Raw genomic sequence first — 26,831 nt, 5'->3', positions numbered from 1 at the left:
AGTAAAGAAGATTTTTAGGTGAAACCGTGGTCCTTGGTGATTCATAAAATGCAATTCAAGGGCTACCGTCAATTTGAGAGTCCAAAAAAAAAAAAAAAAAGAAGACCTTTTACAGGCAAAACAAAATTAATACCCATGGCTCCTGACGATATCCTGACCATCTTATAAAGTGAAACGATCGGTCTGTGCAAGAAACTGAACATTATTACTACATGTAATCTAAAGCCTCGGCAAACGGTCCTGAGTGCATTGATGGCAGTCTGGAGCGCGAGCTTCCTGTCGCATGACGTATGCGCGGGAGCTCAAAAGTTGGGAATCGGTGAAAAGACAACTATCCTGATTGAGATTAATCTTAATTTTTTATATAGGTTGCAACATCCAGGATAAGCACAAGTACCACTTTGATCAGTACAACATGTGCATCCTCCCTCTCTGTTGTAAACAAACAGTGACAGCTCACGTGTGAGATTGCTCCCGCGGATACGTCATTATGCGTCAGGAAGCTCGCGCTCCAGACTGCCATGAACGCGTTCAGGACCGTTTTCAGAGGCAGTGGATTACAGGTAATAATGTTGTAAATAATGTTCCATTTCTTGCACAGACTGATCGTTACGCTTCATAAGACCTCAATTAATCGTCAGGACAGGAGCCATGGTTTTAAAGTGATGGTAGCCATTGAATTGTATTACATGAATCACCAAGAACCACAGCTTCAGCTAAAAATCTTTACATTTCTACTGAAGAAAAAAAGACACCTACATCGTGAATGGCCTGAGGGTGAGTAAATTTAACAGCAAAGTTTCTTTTTTTTTTTTTTTTGAGTGAACTATCTCTTTAACTGTTCTACTACTAAAGGATCTCAATGGAACCAAAAACAGTTCTTTGTGAAACACCTTTTTGGTTTTTCCTGGCACTATCATTTAGCATCATTTAGTCACCTTTATTTCGTTCCAAATGGCTTTTTTTCTGTGGAACATAAAAGATATTGTGAAGAATGTTTCAGTGTTTTTGTCCAAGTCAGTGATCCAATGTTGTTTTGTATCCCAACATTCTTCAAAATATCTTCTTTTGTGTTCCACAGAAGAAAGAAAGTCATACAAAATGAGTAAATGATGAGAGAACTTTCATTTTAGGGTGAATTACCCCTTTAAGGCTCTTCGGTAAGAAGCGAAGATACAAGACACACAGGAAGCATCAGCAGTCTCTCGGAGGAGCACATCTGGTTTTGGGGGTTGGATTTCTTTTGTCAATATTCCTGCATGCATCTTTGACAAATCAAAGTGAATAAACAATGTTGTGATTCGGATCCTTGTGAGAAAGAAGGCAGGAGCGCTAACACAATTCAGACAGAAAAAAAATGTCTCAAGGTCAGACTTTAAACACTTAAACGACACCATTGCAAACACCGCTCCAAATTCAATTTGACATCCTCCTACCTGCCAAGCACGATTAGAATTTTTTTTTGAAAGTTTCCTTTTTCTTTCTTTTTTTCCCTCTTTTGCATGAGCCTCGCTGCTGTGCTTTTTGTGTTTAACAAGGTTCTTTAAAGACCGTGCGAGGGAAAAATGTATTTTAAGAGAAGCATGATGCGCTCTCTCTTTCTCGCTTGCGCACACACAAACTGCCAATTCCAGCCCTCAAATGCGTACAGAAGGCTGTCAGAGTCATACTAACATCGCTCACATAATAGCATCGTCTGGGAGTCTCGACACCAAAGCCGCGCAGGAAACATCACACCGGCTCCTGAGAAAAATAGCGCTTTTAACTTTCAAAACTCCTTAAGTTCTGAAAGCGCAGTGCTGGTTTAAGCTGTCTCTCTGTGAGTGAGTGAGAGAGTGAGAGAGAAAGACAGACAGAGAGAAGAGAGAGAGACAGAGAGAGGGAAGAAGAAAAAAAATAATGACAAAACAAGGCAATCATTACAGTCTACTTGTGTGTCACTCTTCCAAACAAGCGAGCAGATGCGTTTGACGTCAGACGACTGCCTGGAATTGTACTTTGTTTTGAAGCCTCATGGCTGTGAGGTGAACTTACCCAGCTAGCAATCAAAAGCAAAGATGCTAATTTACCTCTCTGCTTGATACAGCCTGTTTGTGAGCTCCCAAAGCAAAATGTTTTGATTTTGTCACAAAGACACACAGTGAGCGAGACAGTCAGGGCATCAATCACAGACAATTTGAGCATGTTACTCTTTCTTTATCTTTTGCCCCTCTATGTTAGTCTTTTTAGCATTCATGACATGACACACAGACAGAAACAACAGGGTACACACTGCACCCGAATCACAGCTTCTCTCGTGAAAAGGATAACTGATGGAGGTGAAGGGACAACCTATTGTGGTATTCTTTTGTCATAACTGGAGCAATTTTTTTAAAGATAAACATTTTTTTTTATTAAAAGGCATTTTATCATAACAAAATGTATTACTTCAAAAAGTTTAATAGAAAATTTAGTTCTCATTTCCTCTTGGCAAACGACTGTATTCAAATTGAGCATCAACGCCCATCTGCATTCAAATGGATCAATGTGAATTTACAATCATTACATTACAACAGGTGTTTGTGTATGTCAACTTGTTTAAATAAAATGTACAACTACCAAATAGATAAATAAATACCTGTCTGCAAGAGGACTGACATATTGTGTCTATATGTCCTGTAGGATATTCAGATTCTGCTCCAGGCATTAGGTATCCTGACTTGAAAGGATGTAGACAGCAGCAGTAGCACCGTTATCTAGATGGAAGTAGCTGTATCGTTAACAGTCTATAAAACTATAAAGCAGTTAAGCCATGTATAAGCAGGTGATCTGAATTGCCTTTTATCAGAATGCATGAATCTGCTGAAAGACAGCCGACATGAAAAACAGATAGAATTATCAAGATAACGTATCAGAGTTTATTATCATTGTAGCGCTGAGTGTAATGAGGCAGACGTGGACATGCTCTATGTGATTTCCATAGCTCTTCACTCTGACGAATGCTCAAATTCATGTACACGGACAGATTATGTTTGCATTTCAAAGAAATATATCATAGTTAAGGGTGGGAAAAGTAGAATAAATAAACATCTTGGAAACATTTTTGCATTACTACACACACACACACACACACACACACACACACACAAACTATACTTAACCAGACTATTAAATATTTTAGGTAATATAAGTATAATGAAATAAGATGAAATGATAGAATATGTTTATATTACATTTCTATTTTTATCATTAGTTCAGACAGGAAACACGCAGGTTCACTTTCATCTGGAAAAGACAGAATTTTCCACCCACATTTTCCTATCTGTCCATCCTCAGCTACGACAATCCGGAATTCATTTACAGCAATACAATACTACTGATTTTTTCTTTCTTTCTTTCTTTCTTTCTTTTTTTTTTTTTTTGAGCAATATCATTACATAGTGCCAGCACTGTACTTCAAATGGAGTGGTAGAGAAGCAGAGAGGTGATGGTTTGGGCTACAGGGAGGGTGAAGCCAAGCCAAAGACAACACAGCACAGTCCCTACAGCAGCAGGACATTTCCTCCCACAGACGTCTGATCTGAGATCAGGTCTAATCACACCTTTAAACATGAGACAGAGCCGCTCAACGGCATCCATGCATTAACCACCAGGGGGGACAGAAAGGCAAACATTTATGAAACTAATGGTCAGAGAGAGTGATTTTGAATGCATGTGCGCACACAAATGCGTCGTAAGCAGGATTTCAGGGTGCTCTTTACAATATATATCCTCGACTGGTAATTAAGCTTACAACAATCCAACATATTGTAAACAGACACACATAAAAAAGTAACCTACTACAAGCATCTAAATACACGTCCACTGATCCACATGCAAACAGAAAGAGGACTGGACAGATTGTAAGAGCAGGAGGGGGTAACATTCTGTAGTAAAGAGTGCTGCACTAATTGGTTTGGGTTAATTGGTATTTTTACTGCAATCACAGGGGAGAGGGACACCAGGCTTAAACATTAAACACATCCACATCACACACACGCACACACAAATCTTACCAAAGCTTATAAAACAGCTAAAGGTCATTAAAGCTGACCTATTAGATCTAATGGTTAGAAAAATAAAACTATCACTGCTATTTCACTAACAGGCACTATATAATTTTTTTTGTTTTTAAATTATATCAATAATATGTATATTATTATTATTATTATAAAACATTAATTGCCAGCGTCAATTAACGAAAAATAACTCTTATTATTAATATTATTATATCGATGATAATAATAATAAAATAATTAACACCAACAATTAATGAATTGAAACAACAACAACAACAATAAAGATAATAATAATTATTATTATTAATAATAAAACATGAATTCACTGCAACAATCAATTAAAATAATAAAAAATAATTACCTATTCATATTATTCATTTTCTAATGTTTTAATTATTATTATTATTCATTTTATGATTGGATTATTAATTTTCTAAAAGGAAAAAATCTGAAAAAATAAATAAATAAATAAATAAAATAAGAACAACCACAACAACAAAAGCATAGAGACAGAGATCCAGCTCAGATTTGGCTTTCATATTTAACTCATCTGACCGTAGTCATCCTCATTTTCATCCTAGTAAATCTCTTCAGTCAGTTTTCCAAGAAAAGCACAGCTCTCCTTTCTAAAAATACAGCACAGGGCACGTGGAGCGTTAGCAGCATCTCTGTGATGTTAAGAAATGTTAAGTTGAGTTTCAACACTGTGGGACACAGAGGAAGTGCCACCTGTTCTCCAGATATGACGGATTTGTTGACTGTTTAAAAAAAAGGGGGTGGAAAGAATGAAAGGGTTTACTGTCTTCCTGTGGCACAACTTCAGAAGACTGAATTCTATTTTTAGCTTCTAATGTAGAGCTGCCTGGACTCATCTAAAAATCCCCACCATTGAGTTACCAGATGTCTCCTAACCGATAAAGGAGACGCCCTGGAAGGGTCCGGTGTGATGTCATCGTACCAGGTATCAACAGGTGATTGGTGAAAAAAATAAATAAAAAAAATATAATAATAATCAACTCGCTGAGGGATCGAATAAGGCAAACGCAATTAATTAAAAACATACAAATAAAAATGAAATGAACATTTTCCTCACATCTCTCCATTTACATCTAAGTAACTTACAATAAAGTGCACAAATTAGTTATTCTTTTCTTGTTTATCGCTCTTCGGTGTGGGTCCAGACTAGCCCTTCATGGTTCTAACAAAGCATGTTTAATTCATTATTAATTGATAGGGGCTTGTATATTCATGAGTGTGTAGTCTTGCCATCATTGTAAAACGTGTCAGCTCTCAAGGAGGTCCGCTTTGAGCCCGCTCAGCTTGTGTGTGTGTTTGTGCATGCGAGTGTTTTGATGTGTAGGTCATTACGCTTTCACTAGCCCTTTGTTTGGCTGTGTGAAAAATCGTTTAGAAAGGGCAGTCTGGATTGAGACGCCATGTTTATGTTGCAATCAGATCTGAGTGATGAGACACAGGAGGGAGGCTAGCTGTGTGTGCTATTTATTCACTGTTTCCCTCACTCTCTATTCCCAAGAGCCCTCAAACAAACAGCACACACACACACACACACTCACGTACATACTTTGGTAGTCCAATACAAAACATCCCAATATAGATATGCCCATTAGTGGTCCATGTCTATGTGAGAATTGCTCTGAAACAGAAATAGAAAACATCATTACAGACTGCTGCAGGAGTGCTGAAACACAAGAGTAACATGACAATCCCCATAAAAAGAGCTCAATAATTATGTCAAATAAATAAATAACTAAATCAGTAATGTCAAATAAATTTTACATTTAATTTCAAATTTACTAAAAAATAAAAATTGAATTTATCTAAAAAAAAAAAAAAAAATTGAACCCCAAAAAGCAGTTTTAATAGGTAAATATATATGTCATAGCAGGAAATAGATGACACATAAAACATGCACACACACACAAAACAAGAGTGTAACTGGAGGGGTGTCAGTCTCTCTCTCGCTCTCTCTCTCTCTCTCTCTCTCTCTCTCTCTCTCTCTCTCTCTCTCTCTCTAGTTAGGGGTCTGCTCTCTATCCAAGTCAAAGTAGTGAACTTGGCACAACCATAAATTCGGACGCCCCCTTCATCAGAGCAGCCACTGGACCCTGCCATAACTCATTTGCACTTGCGCACACACACACTTAACACACCAGGAACCACTGGGTCCAACCATAACTCACATACACTCTCAGAGGTCTTTAGATCCCTCTCAGAGGTCATAAACCACATTCTCTCTCACACACACAGAGGTATGTGGGGGTCCTAGTTTGAGGTCAGGTGATGGAGCTCTCAGGGTGATATACTGACACCCAGTCTCTCTAACTGGGGTAATGAGTCACAGAGTACGAAACACAGTCCAACTTGTTATTTTTTCATTTTGACAAGAAAAACTGCTCTCAGACATCAGGTGATATTTATGTGTATCAGCAGTCAAACAGAGGTTATGGATACAAAACACAAACGCTCTTTGACGCTGCGTAAGCAGAGTGCAAAAGCCACAGTATGAAGTGCACATCGTTTCTTTCATCTAACATGTCAAATATTTCTTACTTTTGACTTCAAGTGGATAAGGGAAAATTACCTCTACCTGAATATGTCTCCAAAGAACAAATAAAATAAAATAATTTGTTATATAAACATTTTATTTAAATGATGATAATAATAGTATATAATTATTAATAATTATTAATAATATAATTCTCCGGTGCTCCACACAGAGATCTGATCTCACCATCATTGAATCTGTCTGTGATTACATGAAGAAACAGATGAAACTGTGACAAACTAAATCCAGAAGAACTGTGGCCGTGTGTATATATATATACATAAACAAAATAAATTCAGATGCATTTAAATAAGTCTTATCTAACACTATATTGCAACCACATTATTTTGTACACGTTTGTATATGTGTGTGGTGTTAAATCTGGTCATGCTATCAGCATCACTGTACATTCTATCTGCAGCCAATTTCAGTGTGCTGCAGATTCTGTCCATACGCGTGTGTGCGTTTGTGCGTGTGTATTTGCACAGAAGTATTGAGCAGGTGGAGCAGGTGATGGAAACTGAAGGAATGTATTTAACAGCAGTACAGCTGAGTAAACATGCAGGTTCATGGGTAATGGAGTCTATATCACACACACATAAACACCTTCATGCAAGCGCACACAAACATGCAAACTCTTACTGGGTAATGAAGTTCATCAAACTCGCTCTTCTCTTGGCTCACACATACAGTCTGAAAATTAAATGCTCGTCTAGGGCTCCCAAGTGCACCTCCACAAGCTTAAATCTTGAGTCTTGGTGTTAAATAGCTCTGTGTGTTCTCTACAGGTGAGGAAGAAAGAGAAAGAGAGAGACAATGAGTCCATTTACACAGTAATAAAAATGCATACTAATAGAAAATCATTGTGTTTACACGCAGAGCTCCAGAGAAAAGCGTTCTAGTCTAGGATTCTACACAGATCCTGCAGGCCATCTGACTGTGAGGTGTATATTGATCACAATCACATGCATCTGCCAAACTGATTCAGAGCTCTATTACAATATCAATCATCAGAATGGATGCTATATGGTCTATAAAGACTGCTTTACTTGCAAATGCGCATTTATTAATGTAACATTAATGTATTTAAAGTCCATTTTGTATGTTTTAAAGATAATATTGACATCATTTCATCTGTTAATTCATTATTAACAGACAAAATAAAAATAAAATAAAAAACTCCAAATATAAGCACTCAATGAATTCAGTGGCTTCATGACAAAGCTAAGCAATAAGAATTGCAGGGTCACTCCAGTAATTGTACAAATAGCTATGTAAAAGCCATCATTCATGCATACATATTTCATGAATGCCTCCCCAAAAAAACATGTTAAAATGGTAAGAGTGTGTCAGAGAAAAGAGCCCAAACATCCAAAAACGTACGCAAGAATGTGGACAGTATAGGTCACACACAAGGAGACGTGGGTCACGCTCAAATTGTCCATCAGTCAGACAGGCAGAACTGATTTAGATGCTAAATAATGGTTTAGATATTCAAAAATTCCATATATATGCGAAAGGCTCCAGTGCACACCGAAGCGGACCCATCAAAGAGCCCCTCGCCACCACTTCAAGAACTGGCCTCGAAGAGCGTCTTTGTGTCTGTTACATTTTCCCAAACCCACAGCCAGTGTGATCTGCTATTAAGTGAACAAATAACATTTACATTCATTTATTTATATTTACATTATTAAGTGATGCTGTCTTAACAAAAAGAGGAAAAGTCAAGTAAATAATTCACATAGATGAAAATTACCAGGACAAATATTTGAGAGTATGTTCAGCTGCACACAATAACCAAAAAGAAATCCAGAGAAACAGCACAATAAACTAATCAAGAGGTGCGTTTTTGAAGATGAACAAGTCAAATTGCAAGGTTACAGACATGAGGGCCGCAATTCCCAAAATACCACAAATCTGTGTCTGTAGTGCATTACAAAATGCAACAGCAATGCAAACAGATCCCTTTTCCGAGAACATTGATTTGTATCAACATACAACTGTGGCTCCACTCAAAAATATAAATAGATTATAATGAAAAGATTATTTTATAGAACTAAATCAAAAGGACAGGAAGTCCATGTTTTGAGGCAGAGGGAGAAAGAATCTGCACATGGACTTTTTAAATCAAACCCATGTCCTCTCACAGGCCTCCACTGCAGGTCTGCACAAGCAGGATAAAAGGAAGCAGATGATATGCGTCACACCCTGCGAGCACAAATCAGATTTTTAGATGGGCTGGTCAGTTTTTTTAAAATGGCTGACTTGCTTTTGCAATCACTGTTTATTAATAATCTCAAACACAAAGAATTTGAAGCTTCTGATGCCTTATATGTGTATGTAGTGATATGATATTAATACCTAATTTAAATTCTGTGTAAATTATATTATATCCGTTGAATTTGAAAATGCCAAAAATGGAAGGTTAAAAATCTGTAAAGATTTATATATATATATATATATATATATATATATATATACATACATATATATATATATATTTAAATGTAGTAAAAAAAAGAAAAATTAAAAAAAACTTTAGTCTCTGTACGTCAGTCTTTAGCTGGTAAATAATAATAATAATAATAATAATAATAATAGTAGTAATAATAAAAATAAAATAAAAAATACAAGTCTATAATCTCTGTCAGTCTTTTATTTATATTTAGATCACACATCTGGAATCTTACTGATCTTCAATGAAAATAAATAATAATAAAAAAAATGAAAAATAAAATAATAAAAAAATGGAAAATAAAATAAAAAATAAATTAAAATAAAATAAAATTTCTATATTTCTTTCTAGAACAAGTCTATAGTCTCTGTCAGTCTTTTATTTATATTTAGATCACACGTCTGGAACCTTACTGTTCTTCAAAGAGAATAGAAATCTTCAGACAATCTGGTGAAAGATATTTGCAAGGTGAATCAACTAGATCTACAGCAGTGTGACAGAACAGTCTGTCTGATTGAGTGAGCAGTAATGTTGACGGACAACCAAAATCTTGTGATCTGACCCCAAAGACAAAGGTTTAATAATAAATATAGCAGTGTCTGGATTAAAAAGACACCACTCTGCATTTTTAATGTAAATGTGTGTCTGCATGCTGTTAAATATGAATGATCCCTGTCTCACCTCAGGGTGAATGTGCGAGGAATGAGGAGCGATAGTCTGCGCTTGTGTGTGCACGCTAAGACTGAGCAGTTTCAATCAGCCACTATTTAGTATGAGGGTTTCCAAAGTTCATATGTAAGGAATGTCTTGGCTAAATCACAAGGGTCCTAACTGAAAGCACCCCTAAACTTCTGCAACACTCCTTACACTGTCTCCCACTTTAAAGGAATCCCTCTATCTCTGATCCTACCAGGCTATTAGAAGGGCAACGGGGATTTTAAATCACCCACAGTGAGAGACAGAAAAAGAGAAAGATGGTTGACTGTTCCTCTGCTTTATTTACGCCCTGTTGCAGCCACTGGTTGGCAGGTACTGTTGGTGTGTGTATGTGTGTGTATGTTGCGAGTAGGGCACTGGGGCAGGGCTGAAAGGGGTTGGAAGGGTAATGCTAGGGCTATCACATTAACCTGACTGGAGCTCCTCTAATAGGCACCACAGCTTAAATTGATATATCAATTTACTCCCCTCCTGCAGGACTTCAAAGGCCTGCAGTCTTGTTCCCTTAGCCTTTACCCGCCCCACATCAATCTGCCTGTCTACACTGCATGAGCCTCGCACCAACCCACAGCACACTGCACAGCCAATCACATGACCTGCTCAGACAAGAACAGTTCAAACTGGCCAATCAGAAGACAGAAAATCTGCATTTCAAACGCAGATCAGTTGAATTAATACTAGCAATCTATTGATGGAATGTGATAAATTGCTACTTAAATCTGAACTGAAATTAGGTTATTTAAAACATTAAGTTATTTTATTTAAGTTAAAATAACTTAAAGTGTCCTTATAACGCACACAACAGTCGACAAAACGAACACTGCAACAATATTACAGTAATATCATCTGTGTATAATATCCATGACAGTTATTTTTGAATGCGGTAAAAAAAAACAAAAAAAAAAACAACTACATATTTAAGTTTTTGTGACCTTTTAAGTCACAAATACTAAGAAATGTGAATTATTTGAAACTACATAAAAACAAACAGAATTCCCCCAAATGTTGTCTCAACTATTCAATCACAGTTGTCAGAAGAAGGAATTTCAAATTGAACAATACTGCTAAAATATTAAAGGTTTGTGAGTTAATATGACGGTGAATATTAAGAAGTTTCAGGCTGGGTGGCACAACTGACCAATCAGAATTGAGTACTCCAGAAAATCATGTAATAAGTAAACATACTGAATCTCAATTATCTGCGTAATCATGCAGCCTAATAAAACACATTACCAATTAGATGCCGCAGAGCTCATGTGCCTTTATTCAAGACCCGTAAACAGGAACAAAAAGGCTGTACATTTGTTTTGACATGCACCTGTGAGCTGTATTTGTGTTAGCAAGACATTTACAACAGCTGAGATAGAAGCAGATCTTCACAGTTAGCTCCAGACTCTGTTCTTTTACACAGAATCAAACAACTCGTCTTCCCAGCACAAGCCCTAGAGGGCCATGATGTCATATCCAGTGTAACACCTTGCGGATGACTGACACATGTTTCCCATGGAGAGACAGACACACAAACACGCAAATGCACACACGTACGCACACAAATTGAAAGAGTCTTTGTTTTGTCTGACATCTCCCACCTTATGCTAACCTGTTTTGTCAAAACAATTCCCACAGAAATTAGATGACACAGATTCGGGAAGATAAGAGCCTAAATCTGCCAGAACCAAACCAACAGTGACAAACAACACCTGCTTGCAGCTTTCACACAATGCTTTTAGTGCACATATCGATTTACATACAGAAACACTGTCAACTGAGTGACTGATTTGGACAAAACAATAATAATAATAATAAAAGAGTTATCAATAAACTGTTTTTCATCAATGAGCAGTGATAAGAATAAAGCGCTGATATGAGTTACTGTTAATCACAGTGACATATAAAACAAATGCTTAAATTTTCCAAGAATCTTTGAGTTTAATTCTAAAACAGAGAGATCATACTGTGTTGATATGCTAGACTGACTAAGACTGAGTACTCCAACAGGCTGAAAATGACATCTGAAATGTTAGGCTGGATAAAGGAGAGAAAGGAGTGTGTTGTCAGGTGATGTTCATTCTCAAACCCACCTGATCAGAGAGTTTAGACAGAGGGGGAAAAATACAACAAATATTCCAGGAAGAAAGGGAAGCACTAAAGAGGTTGAAAGAGACTGAGTGAGTTGAGAGGATGTGGAAAAAGAGAGAGAGAGGGTCACAAAGCAGACGGGAGCCATGAATACAGAGCAGCTGAGATGTGAGAGAATTTTACAGCAGCTATTGTCTGTCACTCACCCTGTACATTTGTGATCACATTTTTCCCCATCAAGTGTTTCACTTTCACCTGAAGTAACTACCCAGCACAAATATGCTTTTTAGCCATCTTCTTCTCACTTGGTCTAGCAGTGACACACAAACACACAATCTTTTTAACACAGAGACAGTAGATACACATCCCCATCCCCCTGCAGTCTCTCGCTGCCAGGCCATGCTCTTGCCAAACAATGACAAGTGTTCACTATTACGTCCATCTAGGGTTAAGTCGCAATAAATAAAAAGAAAAAGAAAATGAAACATGCATGACTCCCCGTCCACTCGTCAGACTGAGAAGAAAATATATCCACATAAAAAAAACAGCTCTGATAACATTTTATTAAGATGTTGGAAAATATATAAAGTTGAGCGCTTCAGAGTAACAAAAGAAAAGACCAGTGGGTGTATAGACTTCAGGGTGACCCACAGCGCAAAATTCAAACAAAAATAGTCAATAAAATAAAAGACTTCCCTCACGAGATCGAAGAAAAAAAATCCAATTAATTAACCTAACTACACTATCAAAAACAGAGTGAACACCAACACTGCTTAACACATGTAACAACCATATGACAATAACATTGTTGGTCTGGTGGCTGGTGGGGAGACAGGAGAAGTGCGACCAGCCGGGAGCCACAGCAGCTCGTTTTGGAGGAGCGGAAGAGATGGTTTTAAACCTGCCACAATCAGTGCCATCCAATCCAATGAAGGCAGGCGAAGCCATCAATCAGGTGATTAATGGATCCTACTCAGGACAAACAGTGGAAGCAAAAAAACAGACACACACACTTGATTCAAAACATGAATAAATGCATAATATACACTGATCAGGCATAACAGGGGTAGTGAATAACACTGATTATCTCTTCATCACGGCACCTGTTAGTTGGTGGGATATATTAGGCAGCAAGTGAACATTTTGTCCTCAAAGTTTATGTGTTAGAAGCAGGAAAAATGGGCAAGCATAAGGATTTGAGCGAGTTTGACAAGGACTAGATCTCCAAAGCTGCAGCTCTTGTGGGGTCTTCCTGGTCTGCAGTGGTCAGTATCTATCAAAAGTGGTCCAAGGAAGGAACAGTGGTGAACCGGCTACAGAGTCATGGGCGGCCAAGGCTCATTTATGCATGTGGGGAGCGAAGGCTGGCCCGTGTGGTCCGATCCAACAGACGAGCTCCTGTAGCTCAAATTGCTCAAGAAGTTAATGCAGATTCTGATAGAAAGGTGTCAGAATACACAGTGCATCGCAGTTTGTTGCGTATGGGGCTACATAGCCGCAGACCAGTCAGGGTGCCCATGCTGACCCGTCCACTGCCGAAAGCGCCAACAGTGGGCACGTGAGCATCAGAACTGGACAGCAGGATACACTATGGGAAGAAGGCAAGCTGGCGGAGGCAGTATGATGCTTTGGGCAATGTTCTGTTAGGAAACCTTGGGTCCTGCCATCCATGTGGATGTTACTTTGACACGTACCACCTACCTAAGCATTGTTGCAGACCATGTACACTCTTTCATGGAAACGGTATTCCCTGGTGGCCGTGGCCTCTTTCAGCAGGATAATGTGCCCTGCCACAAAGCAAAAATGGTTCAGGACTGGTTTGAGGAGCATAACGAGTTTGAGGTGTTGACTTGGCCTCCAAATGCCCCAGATCTCAGTCCAATCGAGCATCTGCGGGATGTGCTGAACAAACAAGTCCGATCCATTCAGGCCCCACCTCGCAACTTACAGGACTTAAAGGATCTGCTGCTAACATCCTGGTGCCAGATACCACAGCACACCTTCAGGAGTCTAGTGGAGTCCATGCCTCGACGGGTCAGGGCTGTTTTGGCAGCAAAAGGGGACCAAAACAATATTAGGAAGGTGGTCATAATGTTATGCCTGATCGGTGTAAACAAACACACACACAAAAAAAACACTTATCCGTAACATCGCACTACAGTCAAATTCCTTTTCTTATTTGTTGCTTGAAAGAGCTGCATCTTGTGATGTTTAGGTGTATCTGAGATGTAACTTTAACTGTTTTCACTCATGTTATATCTGTTCAGTGTTGGTGACCTTTGCATTCAAGGCCTTGATCCGCATGTATGTGTGAGACAGAGGCAAAATATCCATCCAACTATTGGATCAGTGTGAGCAGGTCAAGAGTTAACAAACACACAACCACATACACACCCATACAAACACACTCTCAGTCCGGAACAAAATTAGCTAAGTGCTAAAACAGCTGTGCTTGGTCATTTATTCAGCAAACACACACAAAATAACCTCACTTTACTGTAAACGATCAAGACCACCCAAGCCAGCCACAGGTTTACAACAGATTTAGACCAGATGAGAAACGATAAACTCATTTGACTGCTTCTTTCTTTATTCTGTATGGCAAGAGTGATTGAAAATAATATAAAATACTGTCACTAAACATCTATATTTTAATTCCATATCCTGGAACATGAGTTTATCACCGGATTACAGTGAAAATCATCAATTTTTCAGTTTTTCGAGTTTGTCAGTCTGTCCAATGCAGACTAAGCTGTTCAAACAAAACCTATTCTTGGTTATATCAGCTTTTATGTCAAGGCGAAAAATATTTTACTGTATACTGAAAAACAAAATAAAATATCTACAGTTTTATGCTATATTTGCAATATATTTTTTAATAAATTGAAAATATATAATAATTAGAAAATAAATTCAGAATACATTATTATTTTTAAATCTGTATATTTATTGTTGTATAAATTTATTTTAATTTATTGTATACATTTTATGTATTAATTCTAGAGCCGTAAAATATGTTATATAATACTATGTTGCTCTTCTATTAAAACATTACATCCATTTTCATTCAACCAGGGTGTTGCAAGAAATACAATAATGAATTGTTTGTTTGATGGAAGCTGTCAGTACTCTGGTCTATTGCATTTGTTCAGTGCATTTGAAAATGATGGTCCAGCACTTGCATTGTCTTGAACGACTCCAGCCAAAAGGCAACATGCTCTGGATCTTCTTTTCTTCTTCATTCCATTCTGTCTTTTTTCCACTTAGTTTATCATTTGTTGGTGAAGAGCAGAAAGAAGGAATGGCACGGTCACTGATTCACCACAATAGGTGCCCGTGGGGGTTGACAGGAGGCACAGTTTGTGGGTGAGGTGTCGAGGCTGGGACAGCTCCAACTCTGTGTCTTTAAAACCATCACTGTTGTGCTACGCTAGGCTACGGGCCAGTGAGTAATCTTCACACAACAAATGTCACAAAGAATTCTGGGTAGCGCACACAAAAAGAGCAAGTCTGTGAAGAGAGGAGAGAGAGGACGTGAGACAATGATGAATGATTGGCAAGGTCCTGTTTGTCTCTCGCTCTCAATCTCTTAATTTTTGGCACCAGTCTTGTAAAGTTTTTTCGTTTACACTATTGCATGACAAACTGACAGTAACATTATATCATTTAATGATGTGCGCTTTACAGAACAAGAGTCGCAGCTCAGAGGTCTACTTTCCTTCTCTTTCTCTTTCTCTCTCTCTCTCCGTCTCTCTTTCTCACGGTGCTCCTCTGTCGGTTGGAAGCCCAGAGCAGGGCTGCTGCGGTGAAGCTCCCGTTACACTCTGCCTCAGCCTCTCTGTCATCTCTGCTAAGCCCAATGCACCCTGGGAAATTAAATAACCCCTTGTCTCAGTTTCTCCCATTGCCCCAATTAGCATATTTTCTGTACAATGGGCATGGTGTCTAGGATGTAAAAGGACAGTCATTTAACTATTTCTCCATTAAAGGGATAGTTTGTAAAGATTTTCATTATTTACTCACCCTCATGTCATTCTATGACTTTTTCTTCTGTGGAACACAAAAGTTGATATTTTAAATACAATTTCAGTGTTTGTTTTATTTCTTCCATACAATGGATGTCAATCTGTCTGGAACAAAATAGCCACCAAAATGCTTTGGCAATCAACATTCATATAAATAAGATATCTTTTATGTTCCACAGAAGAAAGAAAATCATATAGGTTTGGAACAGCATAAGGGGAGTAAATAATGACTGTTTACTTCTGGGTGAAATATCCCTTATAGGCATATAGACATCTCAATTCTATAATCGTGATCTGTTTTATTATCATATTTAGTCCATATTTTACTTCCTATATTATTATTAAATACAATAACTAAGCACATGTTGACAGAATTTTTCCTTTAACTCCCTGCACAAGGATGGGACAGAGCTATTTCATTGTAGTCTTCACTGTTTAGGCATCTTTAAAGAAAAAAAAAAAAAAAAACACCTTTATAAAAGTTATTGTGGAAACATTTTTTTAATTAATATTTATTATTTTCAGAATGAAACCGTTTCTCTTCACAAATACTGTCAGCAAGAATACTCACAGACTACAAAAATATCATATGCATAACCGGTCAGGGCTCAAACTAGCAAGTCGGCATGGGAGTCGGGCGCTCTAACGAGAAGGTTAAAGACCTCAACCCCAGTGACGCCAGCGTGCCTATTGAGGCTAGGGGAGAGAGGTTTACCTGCACAGCTATATTACAGACCAGCTTTTTACAGTGAAACTACAGACTCCGTAGGAATCATTTTAAGTTATCACAGGTACATTACTGACACAAATGCATTACAACAATATCAGTGAAAAAATAATTCCTAGATAGCGGACAAAGTGAAAAATGTATTCTTTGAATTAAAAATATTTTTTATACAGAAATAATTGTTAAAAAAGTTTAAAAACCAAATAATTGACCCCAAATTGTATTTGCTATGCATATTATTTATGCTTAGTAGTGTATTGTGTAATTCTTCTTGCTTCGCCTGTATTAAAATCAACTTAAAGAGAGTCTTTGTGTGAGGAGTGCTATTTGCAAAACACTGAATTGCTGTTTTTGTAGATTCTAATTATCCAAATGTAGAAAAAAATAAAAAATAAATAAAAAATGTTTTGACAAAAGTGAGTTTAGCCTAACAAAAAGGAATGAAAATAGCAAAGACTGTATGAGCACTTTCTGTACTTTCTGTAAACACATTGGGGATTGTTTAATTGACTAAGGTGGAAATTATTATGGTTTAACAAGGGAACTTAACAGAGCAGACTTATTCTTTCACACGTCCTGTATGCAATCCACATGACATATGTCTCCACACACACACACACACACGCACACAGAGGCAGTAGCAGGCAGGCATTTAGACAGCATGGTATAAGAGCTCAGTTGGACTGCCACACTCAGTCCAAACCAAATGAGACCATGCTGCTTCAAACTAGCCCAGCAGTCTCCAAGGACTCCACACTGATTCTCCACAGCAGATCATTAAAGTCTTGTATTCTCCCTTCTCTCTTTTTCTTCACACTCCCTCTTGCCTCCTCTCCCTCCCAACCATCTCTGTACTGAAAAAAAAAGTAGTCTAAATAAAGTTAAAGTCTGAATAAACAAAGGATTTTCTCCTATGTTATCCCCATCCTTCATCCTTTCCTCCTCTTCTATGGGCCACAGTTTCCATGAGATGAGTGTGGAATATCATTGGCTCATTCCAAGCTTGTTGCAGTGTTAGCTGGTTCTCAGTTTAATTGGAAACTTAAATACTTTGGGTAATGTGTGACCCATGGGAGCCCTTGCTGCCATTTCACAGACACACATACACACACACACAGAGAGAGAGAGAGAGAGAGAGAGAGAGAGAGAGAGAGAGAGAGAGAGAGAGCAGACAGGGTGTCTCTCTCCGAGAACCTCCAAACTCTCAACACCCCCACCCTCTCAAACTACAGCTGTCCTCAACGACAGCCCGGGCCCTTCATTATCAAAATAGAAATTTGTGTCCTAAGTGCAGCAACATTGCTAATGCTAAATATCCAACTCCCCCAGGAGCTAATTATGCCTGAGTACTGGCAACATGGATTCCATTTTTTCACCTCCAATAACAACTGTAAAAGCAATTTGAGCATTTTTCAATTAATTAAACACATAGTCTTCCAGTAACCTCTTGTCATTTTGCCCTCCAGGACCAAAGCTAATTTGTGTAAAATAAAATGAGAGAGCATGTGAGAGAGAGGGAGAAAGCAGCGGATGGGTGTTTTTAGTCATTTTTGCCACTATTTGCCACTTAAGGAATTAAAGGAGTAGACTGTTAATATTTCATAATAAGCATGTCGCTTTGACAGCAATCTGACGCAGAGTTTAAACATGTTAAAAATGTTAATGAATATAATAGGTTGGTCTAGTCTACAACTATATTCCTTTTATAGTTGTATTTAGATTTATTTGTGCATGCTCATATCCAGCTTTTTTAATATTTAGATTACCATTGTCATCATCTAATGCTAAAAAATACTAATAATTTAATAACACGGTTAAATGTAATCTTCAGCAAATTTCAAAATAAATATAATAAATACTTTTTCCATAGTGTACATTGCATTGTTGTGATGCCTAAATTCCCATGTAGCATTTATTTTAATTAAATTATTTACATTTTGGGGGGCAAAATAGTACAGAATTTTAATATTTAACAATTATCAGATATAACACAAAAAAAAAAATTCGGCTTATTGATTTTGGCCATAATTTCAGTATACATCCCTAAAATCAGCCTTAATGTATTTGACTTTTGAAAAATGTATGAAGAAAAATGTCAAAGAATAATAATGTGTGAGGCGAATATGTGTGGGTGCATGAATCATATCAAATTTCTGTCACAGCTGATGAGTGGTGCACATAAAAACTGCATTCACCTAGACACTGATATAACACACACACACATACACACACACACACACACACACACATCCAGAATCCTGCCAAACATTCTCATTATAGTCTCTTAGAGGCTTCTGTCAGCGAGTCAGATCAGAGAGAGTGCGTGAAATCTCGCTAATGGGCATTACAGCATTATGGGCTTTCCCTCGTCCTCTCTCTAGCTCTGTCTCCCTCCCACTCCCTCTCTCTCTCCATCAGGACCTGTGTGAGAGAAAGAAAAACACACACAAAAGGAACACACAGAAGGAAAGGTAAGGAAAACGAGCATTCGGTGAATATTTACAACAGGAAATTCGGCCTATGAAAACACAAGATGTTTCATGTGGAAAGCCATCCCTCCCAACCACTTCAATCTTTCCCTCTCGCTCGCAGCACCAGTCAGCGAGATGACTCCTGGTGCTGTCTAGCTTCACTTTCAAAGCGCTTTTTAAATGGGCTCCCTCAAGGACGGAAGCACAGCCTTCACCTCCGCGCACCTCTACTGTCTCCCGCATGGACGGCCCTCTTAACTTTCCCTCCTTACCCCTCACTCAAAATATTCAGACGAAGACTCTGCTTTTCAACAGATTCTCCTAGCGTTGGCAAATATAGCTGCGTGGTGAGTGCGCCATGTTAAGCTATGAGAACCGAGGCTTCTGCTAGTCATTACACGGTGTGCTGCTCACACACTGATGTTGTCTGAAGAGCATCTCATCTGCATAGAGACACACTTCATGGGTTACACTGTCTGCACACACACTGCTCCTTTGCCTTCATTAACAGGCCACAGGGAAACAAATATGTCTGCGACGACGAGCAATGTTTTGATAGTGGGTTGCTGTGCTTAATTATTATAATACTAAAAAAACAGTATTGCTCATTGAAATGAAAAATTAAGTAAAACACTGATACCCTTCTATCATTAAAAAAAAAAAAAAAAAAAAAAAAGATTCTGAAATTCTTATTTGTCAGCTCAATCATAAAATTCAGATGCCTATACTTTAAAAGATATTTCACCCAAAAATGAAAAATGAGTCATTATTTACTCACCCTCATGTCATTCCAAACCTGTTTGACTTACTTTCTCCAATGGAACACAATAGAAGATATTTTGAAACATATCTCAGAGTATTTTTTTTTCTTTTTGTGTCCATACAGTAAGAACAATGGATCCTACAGACTTTCATTCTATGGATTTAAAAAAAAAATTCTCAAAATATATATATATTTTTTGTGTTCCACAGAAGAAAGAAAGTCATACAGGTTTGGAATGACATGGGGGTGAATAAAGGCCCGTTAACACCAAGAATGATAACTATAACAATAACTATATCTATATTAGGGGAAAATATTGTTCTGGGATTCCAGAATGATATTGTTTCTCTGTGCCGTTATCGTTATAGATATGGTGTGGACTCTGCTATTCTTTTATATTTTGAACTGTTTTTATAACTATATCTTTATCGTTATTGCTATAGTTATCGTCCTTGGTGTAAACGGGCCTTACATAATGACAGAATTGTCCTTTCTGGGTGAACTACAGTATCTCCTTAAGTAGAGTCTAATATGAGTAACAGTGGGGGTCTGGTGACATCTTTCTGGTTTTGTAGTGATGAGACTTGAGAGTGAGCAAAGGTGAGACGAGTGGCTCTTTGATCTCACTGCTATATTTTTATTGCGAGGGTGGAACCACATTTCTCTGGGCTACAGATGCTTATGGGAAATGAAAGGTGAGCACACCCGTAGATACCAGTGTGTCACACTAAAATACATCCTCCCTGAGGGAGAAGAGAGGGAAGGAAGAGGGTTATGCAAACAGATCATCAGCAAATAATGCCTGGGCCCCAAGCAACAAAAGTCAAATTCTTGAATGCTACGATTGGGAAATAGACACACACAAACACAATGGTGAAGTACCTCAGAGGCATATGGACAGATACCTAGAGCAAAATGCACTCAATCACCTGGCCAGGTGTGGGGAAACAGACTTTAGGAAATGTCTATGGAGAATTACAATCTCTTAGGCTGTGCTCCTTCTCTAACACCATTTGGAGTCATTTAACATATATGATTTCTATACAATTACCATTCAAGGAATATAGCCTCAATAAACCATTAAACTTCAAAATAACCAACAACTCCATAAGAATGTATATTTCTAAAGTACTGCGACTGGCATTCTCGTGAGCTTGCCTGATATATTACGAGAGGCCGTATCATGTGCAATCGCAACAAAACAGCTAATTTGGATCTGGCACCTCAGTGATCTCATCCTAATGAGGAGCAAATGGGGAATGAGGTCTCGCTCGCATTGTTGTTGCCACGCATTACACCTGACACCCAAAACGCCGAGGCTTGATCGGGTAGCTGTTGGAACGTATCAAAGGTAGTGGAGAGAAACCCAACACCTCTGCTGCGAGAAAGAGATGGAGAGAAAATGTAAGAGGGCAAGTACGGTATGCAGAGAAAGCCATCTACATTTCAAATGCACAGGATGTTTTCCGTTGGATGTTTATGAAACATGGCTGCTGGGATTGAGCAACTGTAAAAGGATATGGCATCAAAGAGCTGCTCAGAGAAAACAAAACAACAACACGCCGCTGCTCACGGAAGAGGAGAGCAGAGCACAACTCCTCCTAAGAATTATGCAGCAGCTTCAGCTGATTACCTGCAACCGGGGGCCTCTAAACGACTCGCTCGAACCTCAAGCCCGGGAATGAACTGTCTGGATGGACATGGGCGTGACACAACGCTGACCAATGGGACAGCAGGAGAGCTTCCCTTAAAAAGAGAATGATCTGTGGATGAAAGAGTGTACCGAATGATGTGATCATAGGAAAACAAGGATGCTACTGCAGTGGCATAAAGCAGTTTGGGACTATATGTAAAAACACTCCAGGTAAACATTTCTAAAATCTTCTTTACCGTTGATTTTCAACAACTTGGCCATCCATTATTAAAGTTTATGGTATATTTAGTCATAGTAAAACAACATACAAATTAAAGTAGCATTTTAGCTAACATCTTACAGTAGCGGAATTAATAAAAAAGGCTAAGAGGCTTAAAGAAAAAGAAGTTTAATTACATTTACTGTAATCCTCTGGAGGTCATTTTAGAATGGCACTGACAACTGCAACTGCAGTCAGATATAAAACAACTGTGGCTGCTTGTTTTCTCACACCAATTAAAGGGTATTTTAACAGATCAGGGACTGCTAAGAGTTTAAGTCTCGGTGAGGCATTTAAGAAAGCCTTGTAAAAATGTTTATATATGCTGTAAATATGTGTATATATTTTGTAAATATAGAACCAAATACTTTGTTCTACAGCAGTTGATTAACTGTCTGTAAACCTCTAATGTGGAATAATCTAAGAATCTTAGATATAAAAAAACAACCTGTAGAATTTATCCTAAGCGAAATGACATAATTAGGTAGATGTAGTTTTATCATTCAAATAAAACCATATAAAATCAATAAATCATGTAACATTATTAAAGTTTGTCGACGTAAAGACTCTCTAAATTATGCATAAATCCATATCAAGATCTGCCAAGGATGCTTCTACTAATATCAGATTTAGATGTTGACAAGTCTGTCATTGCACACAAAGCTAATAAAATTCTGCTTAAAAACTGTGGTGGATAAACCAATCATTTCAGTTCTGTTTCAATGGCTGCAATATCAGTCCTTGAGTAAAATAGCTGCTGTGTAACTCTTTGTATATGCATAACCTAAAAAATCTATTAAAATATGCACATGATGCCTCAAGGCTCTTTCATTCATTCACAAAATATGTTGTCAGATGAGTTTTTAGTAACAATGTTTTCCTGCAACTATTTGATCATGTGTTTACATGCGTGCACATTCAGGCTGCTGGTGTCTGATTTAATATTATAAGACAGCAAATGAGCCCTACAAGACACAGGCATCTGCAGTAGTACTGCTGTATCAGAGAGTGCATTGTATCGTTGTGTGCTGATAAGAGATGCGTCGGCAAAACCCTGAAAAGCTTGTTTTCCCAACACTCAATCCTCATTAGGCTCAATCAATACTCCTTTAGTCCCTCAGCTTACTGACTCATTTCAAAATAACATTACAGGTCATTTGTCTCATCGTTGACTCGACTGCATTATGGTGCTTTCTCGCTCCAGAGCAGAGAACGACGCAGAGAAGAGAGAGAATGTTGGATACTGAGATTTCGACGTTGTGGATACAATTTTAAATATTTTTTGGTGAGAAGTCATTGAAAAATCAATGTCTGTTTCCTACAATCCATTTCAACCAAATCAATCATAATCTAGCTGGCTAGCAGGGGAAAGAGAGAGAGAGACGGGGGAGGGAGATGAGAGAGAGAGACAGAAAGAACGAGAGAGAAAAATGCACACAATCTTTGTCTGAAATCTCTCAATTCTAAATCCATTCTCATAAAAAGCTCATCATCACATCGTTTAGCCTGGCTAACGGCCTGTCAGTCACCAGGGGCCTGTGAGGAAGACTACCGGGAATATGGAGCCACAGCCGGGGGACTCAGGGACCCAGTCTATCTCTGCCATATGAAGACTTTAAAATTGACTGGGGTGGTAAGGCTATCATGATGAGAATCAGCAAGTCGATTAAATCTGCTAGAACTCCCTCATGGTATTTTCACACCTGTTCCAAGAGGGCAGAAAAAAAATACCAGAGTAATCATGTTTAAAATAAATGAGCTCCTGCATCAACAATCTAGGTGGTTTCAATAAAAGGTCTTCGGCAAACCTATAGAGTACTGACAGATTTAGATTGCTCTTTTAAGGGATCAGCGTTGCCCCTTTTTATTTTGTGCCCTACTTACATAGAGATTTGGATCATGGTTAGAAGCACTCCATTACAAGCAGCATTATGAGTGAACACCTGTTCGCCATAGTTGACACGTAGTTTTGGTAAGAATTAAGTTGTTTCAAAGCATCAAAAAAGCACAAACTTAGTCAAATAAATTAAAAATTAATGATGAATAAAATAGTTATTTTTTTCTTTCAAATTTACACTGAGGTGTAAAGTGTATCATACTACTTGCAAAATGTGTAATAGGGGGTATAAATATAATATCAATATAAGCGTTTATTTAGCTGTTTATTGCGATAATAATAATAACATGCATTATTATTATTATTATTATTATTATTATTATTATTATTATGTTGCATTGCTGCTTGGGGGATAGGGTTTACTTGTGCACATGTGTTTAATCATTTCATAAAAATGGCAAGGTCAAAAATAAATCACATCCATTATTCGCTACGGATCTCCCCAAAGCATTAGCGGCGGACTGTTTAGAATTTCAATTGGCTTCCAAGTGGCAAAACCCCTTAGCTAATACATCAAAGAATATTTGGCGTCAACTAATCGGTTTAGGGCAGATTTGAAGTGGCTAAAATCCGTTTGAGGGGGACAGAGAGAGAGGTACACGTTACCGGCTGCCCATTGCTGTCGGGAGAGACACGCCTAACCTTGTGCCTCGAGGAAACCTGTCATGCACTTCGCGTTAACTAACTTTGTTTAACCAGCCCATTCTGCGCGCGAACGCGAGAAGCAATTAGTCTGCTACAATAGATAATGCTTTCTAATAATAGTTTCTAAATCCAAATTAAATTACGTCGTTTCCCCCAGGCATTTTGGTGGAAAAGCACCACTTGAAAAACCTCCCCCCTGCCCCTACTTTTTTTTTTTTTTTTTTTTGGTCGTTCCTGTTATATTTCGTTTGACATATTGCATTATTGTGCAAAGATTCAGAATCTTGCATATCTGCACGCCTCGTCATATTACAAACATTCATAATTGGAAACATAAGCGTCCGTCATAAAACAAGCAAAACTGATACATCAGTGAGAGTACATATCCTAACATAAGCCTACACCTCCCCTTGCCGTCCAGTCTGGGAGTTCACGGGAGCATTCTGGGAATAAGACACGAACTATTTCAATAGTATAAAGACCCCCTTTTGCTAAAACATAATGTTCAAAAGTGCTGTTGTTCGTCAACTCACACGACTGCTTTGATGAGGCTAATAGAGAATGTCATTTAAGTTAAATAAGCAGTTTCCTACCTTTCTGCCAGCGCGTGAAGAATGTGACTGCTGCTTTTCTCTTTCCATGCTTTCTTTCATTCACCCCTCCATGGCTAAACAGACTGCTTATCGAATCCTATTGGTGAAGAGGAACTCATTACTGCCGATAATACTCTATCAATGAATATTGACGTCATTTAAATGCTACTCCTGGGTATCCTTGGAAACCGATACGCTATTTAAAGGTGACTGTGCAAACGGCCACTTCCACTGTTTCAGAAAAAAAGAAAAAAGCGGGGTATTTAATGAGGTTAGTGATTTTATATATACATATATTTTCTGTTATATGCAATCGATTCAGAATGTAAAATGACAATGAAAACGTGTATGGCTATTTTGTTTTCTTTATGAATTGACACTGCAAGAAATAAGTAGGCTACTCATAAGCTATTGTCATTCTCGTTCAGTTTCCTCTACTGTATTTCGTTTATTTATATAGGCTACACTCACGGGTGGTGCAGAATTAATAAAAACGTCTTCACTATCACAGTCGGCAATTTCGCATGTCTTCAGTTTGTTTTGCTTTGAACTTAGCATTGGTCCACTGAGTTTGAGCGTCATCATTCTTTACTCTTGAGAGTGCAGTAACACGTGACCTCATGCCCACACTCTGTAGCAGCGCCTACAGCGATCCCTTTCGGCTCAGAGAGACTTTAACAAGTGAGCCAGTTCACTGACTCCTGCGTGAAGTTCCTCAGCCACCACTTATTTTTTTGTTTGTGTAGTTTTTGCTTTTTTTATTAATTATCAACATCGGATGTAGGCCTATTTATCAGTTCACCTGCAGGTCGTAATATGTGTAAAGGAGATTTTGTAGATTTAGTATAGCTATAATGCAACTCTTCGGCCACTTTCACCATTTTAAATGATTTGTTTGTATGTGCACTTAAATTATGAAATTAAACTATGATAAACATTGCAATTACATTTAGCTTACTTTTAGGCTAATGATTGTTGTGATGATTTGTACAGTAAATAAAAATAAAATCAGATTTATCTTAATGCATTTGGGTATATTTACCTAAATTAAATTTTTATGATATATATCCACTGTTAGGCTATAGACACACACAATATCTGCAAGCAAATAGAACAAAAAACATGAGGATATCCTCCGCCGCAGAGGAATATATCTGTTTGAATCAAAGGGCTTAGAGCCCCTGGTCGTGGTGGATTTGCCGTGGTTCATATGGTCTTAATCTGTCTGCGCTTGGGGCTTTGGTGTAAAGGAGAAGAAGATCTGGTTTGTTCCGGGATCTAAGGCGAAAACTGTCTAGCGGACAAATCAGTTAACACCTGTCAAAAGTTACTTCTTCACTTTCTTACCACTGAGATTTGATCTAAGCGCGCACTCACTCACTTTCACCGCATTGTTTCTGTAAAATTGAGGAAAAAACAGGTTTGCGAAAACGATTGTTTAATTTTTTATTTTTTTTTAAGCCTTAAATTTATACAATGAGGCAATATTATTACCTCCCCCAAACGCATGTCAGTTGTAATGCAACGTCAAAACTGGTCCGTGTTCAGCTGACTTAAGGCACGATGACGATGGATCGCCGACTGTCGCATATTCTTGGAAAAAAAAAAATAGGCTACTACATTTCTACAAGCTTAAATTGAGCGCCGAGAACACACAAACCAAGGAGGATAAAGAACTGCAAACAGTACTTGTAGCGTCCTGTCGTATTAGCAAGCCGTCCCAGGAAGATAACAGTCCATTTGTTATTAATCATGTGTGAAAATGAAGGCTTCGTGTATTTAGAAAATGAGGAAAGTTGAAGTTGATGTACTGGCTCGCATGAGACCGCCATCCTGGGGCTGGAGCTGCTCAGTCTAAGGCAATGAGGCTTGTTAGAGACAAAAATAAGGGGGATAGCGGGGGAGATTGTTAGTGAGTGCCAGGGTACGAATGTAGAGAGAGA

At 38.1% G+C, this 26,831-nt stretch overlaps 1 long non-coding RNA gene across 4 annotated transcripts; it reads right to left on the bottom strand.

Annotated features, from left to right (window-relative positions):
- Positions 1 to 14,792: 14,792 nt before the first annotated feature.
- Positions 14,793 to 26,743, bottom strand: LOC127515971 (uncharacterized). 4 transcript variants are annotated; one of them, XR_007930900.1, is made up of 5 exons: positions 26,383 to 26,743; positions 24,889 to 24,985; positions 21,474 to 21,603; positions 18,955 to 19,027; positions 14,833 to 15,720 (listed from the first exon to the last, which is right to left on the bottom strand). It is a non-coding gene; the product is annotated as an uncharacterized LOC127515971 (long non-coding RNA). The 4 variants fall into 4 exon arrangements; XR_007930898.1 differs by lacking the exon at positions 26,383 to 26,743 and adding an exon at positions 25,360 to 26,375 and having other exon boundaries at positions 14,793 to 19,027; XR_007930897.1 differs by having other exon boundaries at positions 14,817 to 19,027.
- Positions 26,744 to 26,831: the final 88 nt, after the last annotated feature.

This window comes from Ctenopharyngodon idella, chromosome 7 (genome assembly GCF_019924925.1).
Source record: "Ctenopharyngodon idella isolate HZGC_01 chromosome 7, HZGC01, whole genome shotgun sequence".
Taxonomy (NCBI): Eukaryota; Metazoa; Chordata; class Actinopteri; order Cypriniformes; family Xenocyprididae; genus Ctenopharyngodon; species Ctenopharyngodon idella.
The sequence above is the reverse complement of the archived record's forward strand: the minus strand, read 5'-3'. Positions and strand labels throughout refer to the sequence as shown.